This window comes from Sminthopsis crassicaudata, chromosome 4, assembly GCF_048593235.1.
Source record: "Sminthopsis crassicaudata isolate SCR6 chromosome 4, ASM4859323v1, whole genome shotgun sequence".
Classification (NCBI taxonomy): Eukaryota; Metazoa; Chordata; class Mammalia; order Dasyuromorphia; family Dasyuridae; genus Sminthopsis; species Sminthopsis crassicaudata.
In genome coordinates, this window is record NC_133620.1 from 318933319 (window position 1) to 318941452 (window position 8134).

Genomic DNA, 8134 nt, shown 5'->3' on the forward strand with positions numbered 1-8134 from the left:
CTGGAATATAGCAAGTAATAAATAAATGTTAGCTATTATTGTTGTTGTTGTTGTTGTTATTGTTATTATAATTTTTATACAGTCAAATAAAGCATTTCTGGGGCAGATAGGGGAGGAGAAAAGGAGAGCAAAGAACTTCCTTAGGATGTAGTAGTGAAGACAGACAGAATGAACACTACTAGGTGGGGATATCATAAGGAGGATTCCCCTTTAGATATGGAGTGCATTAGATGATTTTTATAGTCCTTTGTAGGACTGCGAGTCTAAAGAAAGCAAGAAGGGGCTCTGAGGCTATTCTAGAGACATCTCAATTAGTAATTAGATTCAACACACTTTCATTATGCAGCTACTAAAAAATAAATGTGAAAGGAGCTTCAACGAATATCTCAAAGTTTCATACTCATTCACAGTAATAATATTCTTATAGCAATAATAGTCCACAATGCATAAAGATGTATATTTATTTGTATTGGTAGAGTGTTATTTCAGAGTTATTTGACATAAAACAAAAACAAGGAGAATAACAAAAACCCCACAGTGACTCGTTTACTCATTACACTCCAAAGAAGTAGTTTTGCCAATACAAAGCGAGGGCTAGAGAATCAACAGTAGTCCCTTCTTTAGATTTTCCCTCACTAATTGCAAATGTTCTGTTTATGTTTTGATTTCCCATGTTAGGTTAGAATGAGAGGAAGTTATTATTTCTAAAGTCTGAAGCACAAAAAAGAAAAATCCACCACCAAATTACCTTGTGAAGCTATTGCTCCAGAAATCTCCTGGGCCCCAGGTATGAATTGTCACATTCCACTTTCCCAACACTTGCTACTATTTGTGACTGACCAGTAGTGTCCAGAATTAAATAGTCACTGTACCAACATTTTACTGGTGGCCTGAAGATAACTATGTGTCAGACTCTATGCTCAGTTGTCAGGAGACAGGAATAAGACTGTCCCTGACCTCAAAGTGCTTATATCCTACTAATAAATACTTGTATGAAGGAAGTACAAGATAAATTCCAATGGATCTATGATTTCCAGTCATAGTTTCTCTCCAGTCATGAAAATCACAAATGGGCAAGTCTATATACCCCCAAAATTTTAAAGCAGGTCCACCAGAAGTGTTAAAGAGTCTCTTGCTTTCTCCTCAATGAAAGGGTAACTGTACAGTACTACAGCTATCTACTTCTCATTTTCATGTTCTCTCCTCATTATACATTAAAAATTCCTTTGTTTTAGTTTTATTCTTTGAAATTCCTCATTGGTTACATGCTTTACCTTGCTCACACACCCATTGCCTTCTGGGTGATAGTCATTGTTAACTCTTGGAGATAATTAGTTGTATTTCACATCAGGTTACTGTATAGCAACAGTGGTACAAAGTTAGTATTAACAAGACTGGCCCTTTGCTTTCATGGGCAGTCTGGGGTGATCAAAGGAACTTTGAAGTTTCCCCAAAGCAAATCGAATATGCTGTCCTATTCTTTTGTCCCATTTTGGGTCCAGCTGTTTATCTCTCTATACTGTCTACCCCAATATACATACTGATGGGCAAACTCTATTGGATGCCCATCTAAAAACATATTGAACTATGAACAACAAATGTTCATTTTCATCCACTGGGTTTTTTCTATGTGGATGGACAAGTCAAAATCCTTTCAGAGATTATAGTTCTCTTCCAAAACTCTCTGCAATGCTCTAAGGATTGATAGAATCAACACAAGCTATCTGCAAACAGGAACTTAACATCCACAGTGAAACCCACTTCAAACTTGTATAAATGCAAGATAAATACTCATACAGATAAATAGGTAGATAGATTAAGTAGATAGGTAGAGAGATGAAAGAGACACACACACACACACACACACAGAGGCATTTCTAGGAGCACAACCAAGGTGGGGGGTAGGGAAAGGGAGTAGCCTCCATCACCTCTATCACTATTGGGAAATCAGGAAAGGCAGTTTTCATAGAAAGCAGTGCTTGAACTAAGGCTAAAAGGGGGCTAGAGGTTTCAAGAAGTTAGAAGAGCCGCCCATGCTGGGATAACTACATAGGCAAAGGCCAGAGACAGGAGATGGGTCAAAGAAAAGTCCCTTAACTGCAAATATACCATGCTTCCCAATGTAGCACTTAGTTTATTGATAAGGGTATGATTTAAGGGAAGATTATGTTCATTGCCTTCTTTTCCATCCCAAAAAAAACCTCTCCCATCCCTACACTTTCTGAAATGTTATCAATTAGAAACTGATTTGGATTGGTTTCTTCCTGGCCTAGGACTTCATAGGGCACTTTGTGTGAACCTCTCTACTTTATAAATAATGTATTCCTTTGTATTATCTATGTATAGATCTGCCCTCCTAGACTGTGAACTCCATGAAGGCAGGGACCATACAGACTTTCTCTGGCCTTTATTGCATAGCACAGAACCTCACAAAGAGTTTTAGAAAATAACTGCTGAATTCCTTCAATAAAAATGTATTGGTTCTACTTGGTGAAAAGCAAGCAAACATTTATGGGAATGAGGCAGGGGAGGGGAGCTTTGTTGTTCACACTTTAGCGCTTTCTTCCTAACACTGAGCTGAGATGTAAGCCCTGAGGAATTTGGGAAGGGAAGGAGAAACAAGAAGGGGGTCAGAGTTGTCTTGAGTATTGGGTTTGGGGGCAGACAGAAGGCAGCTCGGGAAGCTAAGAGATGTAGCACAATCGCCTCTTTGTCCCAATGAGGGGAGGGGGAAAGGGGGCACTAGGAGATGGGAGAGCAGTGATGGTGGAGAGGACACGCTTTGACTGGCACTGAAAACTGCTCAGAGCCAGTAAAGTAGGAGGCGGGAGGTGAGGGGGGTAGGGAAAGGAGGAACTAGTGTGTTGAATGTTTTTCCAACAGAAATTTATGAACTATTTCTCCTCATGGAGCCCAAGACACTGAAAAAAGCAAAGATTTACATTAGAAGTATTTTTAAAAATTATTTATTTAGTTCTCAAGTATTTATTAGGCACCTACTATATGTCAGGCAGTGGGCTTATATAAGGGAGAATAGATGATTCACCTTGCCCTTCCACACCCTCAGTTAATGCAGACAGACAAGCAGACACACAGAGTTTTAATTTGTAAACAAGGCAAGCCTGATCCCTTTATGAGACCAGAACACCCCTCTGATTAAGTCAAGAAGGGCATAACTCAACAGACACAAAAACAAAATTAGCCTCAGAGGGCTTTAAATAGCTAAGCCCTAAGGAACCCAGGTAATCCAGGGAGTTGCCTAAGAAGAGGGAATTTCTCTCTCATATTTCTCCTCCCTTCCACCAACTGGCCAGAGAGCTTTGAAGAGAGATAATGAAGGAGGGATGGCTCAGTGGATAGAGAGCTGTGTCTGAAGTCAGGAGTATCTGAGTTCAAATTCTGCCTCAGCTAGCTGTGTGACCCTGGGCAAGTCAGTGAACCTGCTCTGGCTTAACCACTAGAGAAGGAAACAGCAAACCCCTCCAGGATCTTTGCCAAGATACCCCAAGATAGAGGTCAGTCCACATGGTCACAGAGTGAGATATGACTACACAACAGCAACAATTGTGCCTGAGCTAGGTAACCCTGAAGAAAGGAGCAGCAGACACATTCCAGGGTGTCTTTAAGGAGAGGGAGCTCTGGCAATTGAGAGTGGTAATGGAGAAAATGCAGCTTAAACTCATAAGTATATTGTGCACCTATTTATTTCCAGAAAGGTGGTTGTTAAACATTTACTAGCAGACAGCTACTAGAAGCTTGCCAAGAAGAAACATTATAGCCAAGGAAGGCTGCCTGAGGACTCTGAAGAAAGGCCTGCAATAGGAGTTGGCCCACCTGCATCCAACACACACGCCTCATTGCCATTATACTCAAACCCATCTTCCCACAGATTCTACTGGGCACTTGTGCGAGAATGTGTCTCGAGTTTATTAAGAATATGTCTCGATCACCACCGCTTTTACTCTGTGCCATCTCGAGCAGTGCCAAAGAACTCATGACATCTACTAATTGTTAACGGGAAGCCTAAGGATGGGCCCATAATCTAATTCCTAGAACCTGAATTAGCAGGTGCCCTCTGGGGACCCTCAACCTTCAAGTTCAGGGACTGAGATGGAGAATTAAGCCTGAAGAGTGGTTATATTTAACACCTGCCCTGACTGCACACCCTGCAGTCCCCTGGCACTGCCACATTAACTACTTAGGGAACCTAAGGACCTCTGGGCCTTGCCAAGGCCTTTCTCTCTGCCCTGAAGCTGAATTTGTGGTTCTCTCTTATTAGGCAGGCAGAAGGGACAGAGTGCTGGGGCTGGAGTCATTTTTCTGAATTTAAATCTGGCCTCAGACACTTGCCAGCTGTGTGACTCTGGGTAAGTCACTTTATCCTGTTTCTGTAAAATGAGCCTGGAGAAGGAAATGGCCAACCACCACAGTACCTCTGCCAAGAAAACCCCAAATGGAGTCACCATCAGGCACGAATTGACAACTGCCCCCACCATCAGACTAGGAAGATACTCCAGCAGAGCCGTCTCGGTTTTCTTTCTGCATCCTCAACACTTGGCCTGGTGCTGGGCACACAGCAAGCTCCCAGAGAGTGAATCTTGTCTTTTCCACATCCTTCTTTCTCCTCCTTTTTTCACTCCTCCCTTCCTATTCTCTATCTCCCATTTTGCAAGAATGCTTCAGGCCTGCCTGTGGCATTCACAGACACTGCTCTGTTCTGTCCAAAAATGAGCCAGGGCCCTCTTGGCCTGGCTAAAGACATGAACATTTCAGGATGACCATTTAACAACAATAACATTAAGACGGCACTGAGATCTGACAGTTATTATGCTAAGCACTTTACTCATATTTCATCCTCATAATAACCCTGGAAAATAGGTGCTTTTATTATCCCCACTTTACAATTAAGAAAACTGAGCCAAACCGTTTACTTAATATCAAGACCACACAAAATTTCTGAGATTGGTTGGATTTGAACACAAGTCTTTTTGACTCCAGGGCCAGCATAGTGACACTCTAGTAATTATTTACACTCAAAAGATCAGCAAACTACAGAAGTAGTTGATTTGTTGTTGTTGTTGTTGTTTATTGTCTAGACTAAGAAAGAGAGAATAAATGTGAGTAATGCAGATTAAACTTTAAAATGTGCTATCCTTCAGGAGAACCAGTTGGGAATATTCAACAGTACCCCTTTGGCTCTCAACAAGCACCAACTATATGCTAAGCTCTGAGGTGAGATAAATGACACAGAGACAGAAAGAGAAGGGACAGAGAGAGAGAGAGGAGAGGAGAGAGAGAGAGAGAGAGAGAGAGAGAGAGAGAGAGAGGAGAGAGAGGAAGAGAGAGAGAGAGAGAGAGAGAGAGGAGAGAGTGAGAGAGAGAGAGGAGAGGAGAGAGAGAGAGAGAGAGGAGAGGAGAGAGAGAGAGAGAGAGAGAGAGAGAGAGAGAGAGAGAGAGGGAGGGAGGGAGGGAGGGAGGGGAGGGAGGGAGGGAGGGGGGAGGGAGGGAGAGAGAGAGGAGAGAGGAGAGAGGAGAGAGGAGAGAGGAGAGAGGAGAGAAAAGAGAGAGAGGGAAAGGGAGGGAGGGAGAGAGAGAGAAATTGAGAGAGAGAGAGGAGTGAGGAGAGGAAAAGAGAGAAGAGAGAGAGAGAGGGAAAGGGAGGGATGGGAGGGAGGAGAGAGAGAAATTGAGAGAAAGAGAGAGAGAAAGAAGAGAGAGAGAGAGAAATTGAGAGATTGAGAGAGAGGGGGGAGGGAGGGAGGAGGAGGGAGAGAGAGATAGAGAGAGAGAGAGAAATTGAGAGGAGAGAGATGGAGGAAAGGGAGGGAGGAGGGGAGAGAGAGAGAGAGAGAGAGAGAGAAGAGAAGAGAGAGAGATGAGAGAGAGAGAGAGAGAGAGAGAGAGAGAGCGGCGGCGGGGGGACAGAGACAGGGATGGGGAGGGGAAGGAGGGAGAAACAGACAAAGACTGACTGACCAGGCACAGAGAGGACACAGATGAAGGGAGGGAAGAAAGGAAAGGAGGGAATCCACATAGGGGATGAGAAGAGAGAAAGACCAAAGAAGGGATGGAGAAGAGAGGAAAGGAGGGAATTGGGGGAGAGAGGAGTATCCCAATCATGATATAGCATAAGTATCACCAGGGCTAACAAAAGCAAAACTTCCAATTTCAGAACAATCCTTTTTTTCACTTGGGCAAGAAGTCCCTTCCCCAACTTGTCCACCTTTGCCATCAGGTCTGAAAGTTGTCATCTGGCCAGCAGACAAGATCCCCAGTATCCTTCCCGGGTGTATCAGCACTCTCTCCTTGGCAAACCCAGATCTCTGTAAAGTCAGGGCCCTGTGACCTGCTGGGACACGTAGTCTCTTAGTTCCTCTGTAAGCCAAGGTATTCACAGAGGGGCTCTGGGGAGTCGGGCCTCCTAGGGTGGGTACTGCTGTTAAACTCCCCCAATCCCCACCTTCTTTACTAAGCCAGACTGGAGGAGTTTAAAAAAAACCAAGCTGAAGTCACCAACAGTCTCCTGACTTGCCATGTGGACAAACGGTGCCAGAAAGGAAGACTAAAGGAAGGGCCTCTTATGTAACCAAAAGGAGAGCAGTTCTGCAAAGAGCAGTCTATTTTTATAGGAATAATCAAGTAAATCATAGAAACAAAGAAAGCAGAGTGCACACAGTCTCAGAACTGAGTAACAGAGCTGTGTGTGTGCTTAGTCACCCAAGCCCAACGGTGGACAGAATGCCATTTCAAAGCCTCCACAAAGGAAGGGCTGGGAGGGAGGCAGAGGCTTCCTGGAAGCAGTGAGCAACCCAGAACTCCGAGGGACACCCGAGAATTTAGTTCAGCCCTTTCCTTTTACAGATGGAGAACCGAAGGCCCAGAATGGCAAAGCAATTCAAAGTCTGTGAGTGAGGAAAGGCAGAATTTGAACCCAGATTCCAATTCCAAAGTCACTGCTCTTTCCATGGCAACTCACCTCCTCGGAATCAGAAAAATACACTGCTCTGTGCAGGTCCACTCTCCCCATATGTTATCAAAGAAGCACCTAGCAAGGTACCTAGTAGGCACTTAATAAATACTTGTCAAACTGAATTAACACAAAGGAATTTGAATTTAAAGGACAGGAAGGAATTTAACCAGCAGGGAAACCTAGGTAATTCAGAATAAAAAGAGGAGCTCAGAGGTCCAAGTGATGTCTGGAGGACAGCATGTACAAAGGAAGGGAACAAGAAGGGAGAGTTGGGGCAAGGGGCACAGGTAGTCCAGTTTGCCTGGAGCAAAGAAGGCATGAAGAGGATTATGTAAGAGAAACTTGGAAAAGTAAGGTAGCACCAGAGTATGGCATCCCCCTTTAGGCCAAAGGGAGCCACTGAAGATTTCTGAGCACAGGAATAATGATTCTAGTAGAGGTACAAAAGGGTGGAAAGGTACAGTGGAGATGGGAAGACCCAAAAGAGGCTGTTTCTCTCTGGGTGCATAGTGAGGAAGGCCTCTGCCAGAATGGTGGTGATACAAATAGAGATGTTGTGAAGGTAGAAGGAGTAATTTACCTGAGAGAACAAGGTGAAGAAGAGAGATAAGCTCAAGATTTCATCATGAGTAAATGACGCTGCCATATACATTTGAAATAGTGTTGTCAGAAAGAGAAGTGCATTTCAAGAAGTCTTGTTTTGGACACATTGAGTCCGAGGTGCCAGAGGGTCAGCAATGCAGAATGTTCTTTCATGTTAAGCCATTTCAAGGCGGGACCCCGGCCCAAGCTGTAGACCTTATAACTTAGCTAATTGCATTCTGCTGCTGCTCCCAAATTCCTCACATTTCATCAAAATAGATTTTGTCCTCTAAATTACTGAGCACATGACGTATGGTTTAGTGACTCACTTCAGCAGTGTGTAACAGGCATTCTTAAGGACAACTTCCAAAGAGAAAACCATCCCTGGTCCTACCAGGAATTTCTCCTCTCTGCCCAGATGGGGAAGAAGGGAGTCTCCTTTCTGAGGTGTCCCCAGTCAAGTCTGTCACAAAAGCATCTCACAGCTTTGTCAGATCTCCTCCAGGCCATTAACTCTTTCCTTCTGCTCCTTCCTACTCCCCAAATCTCACTAAACAACAAGGATTCCCATATTAAAATTTA

General features: G+C 43.8%; 1 protein-coding gene across 7 annotated transcripts in view; it reads right to left on the reverse strand.

Moving 5' to 3' along the window:
• Positions 1–8134, reverse strand: part of AATK (apoptosis associated tyrosine kinase) — a 201465-nt gene that overhangs the window by 118415 nt on the left and 74916 nt on the right. The gene's annotated exons all lie outside the window — the stretch shown is intronic.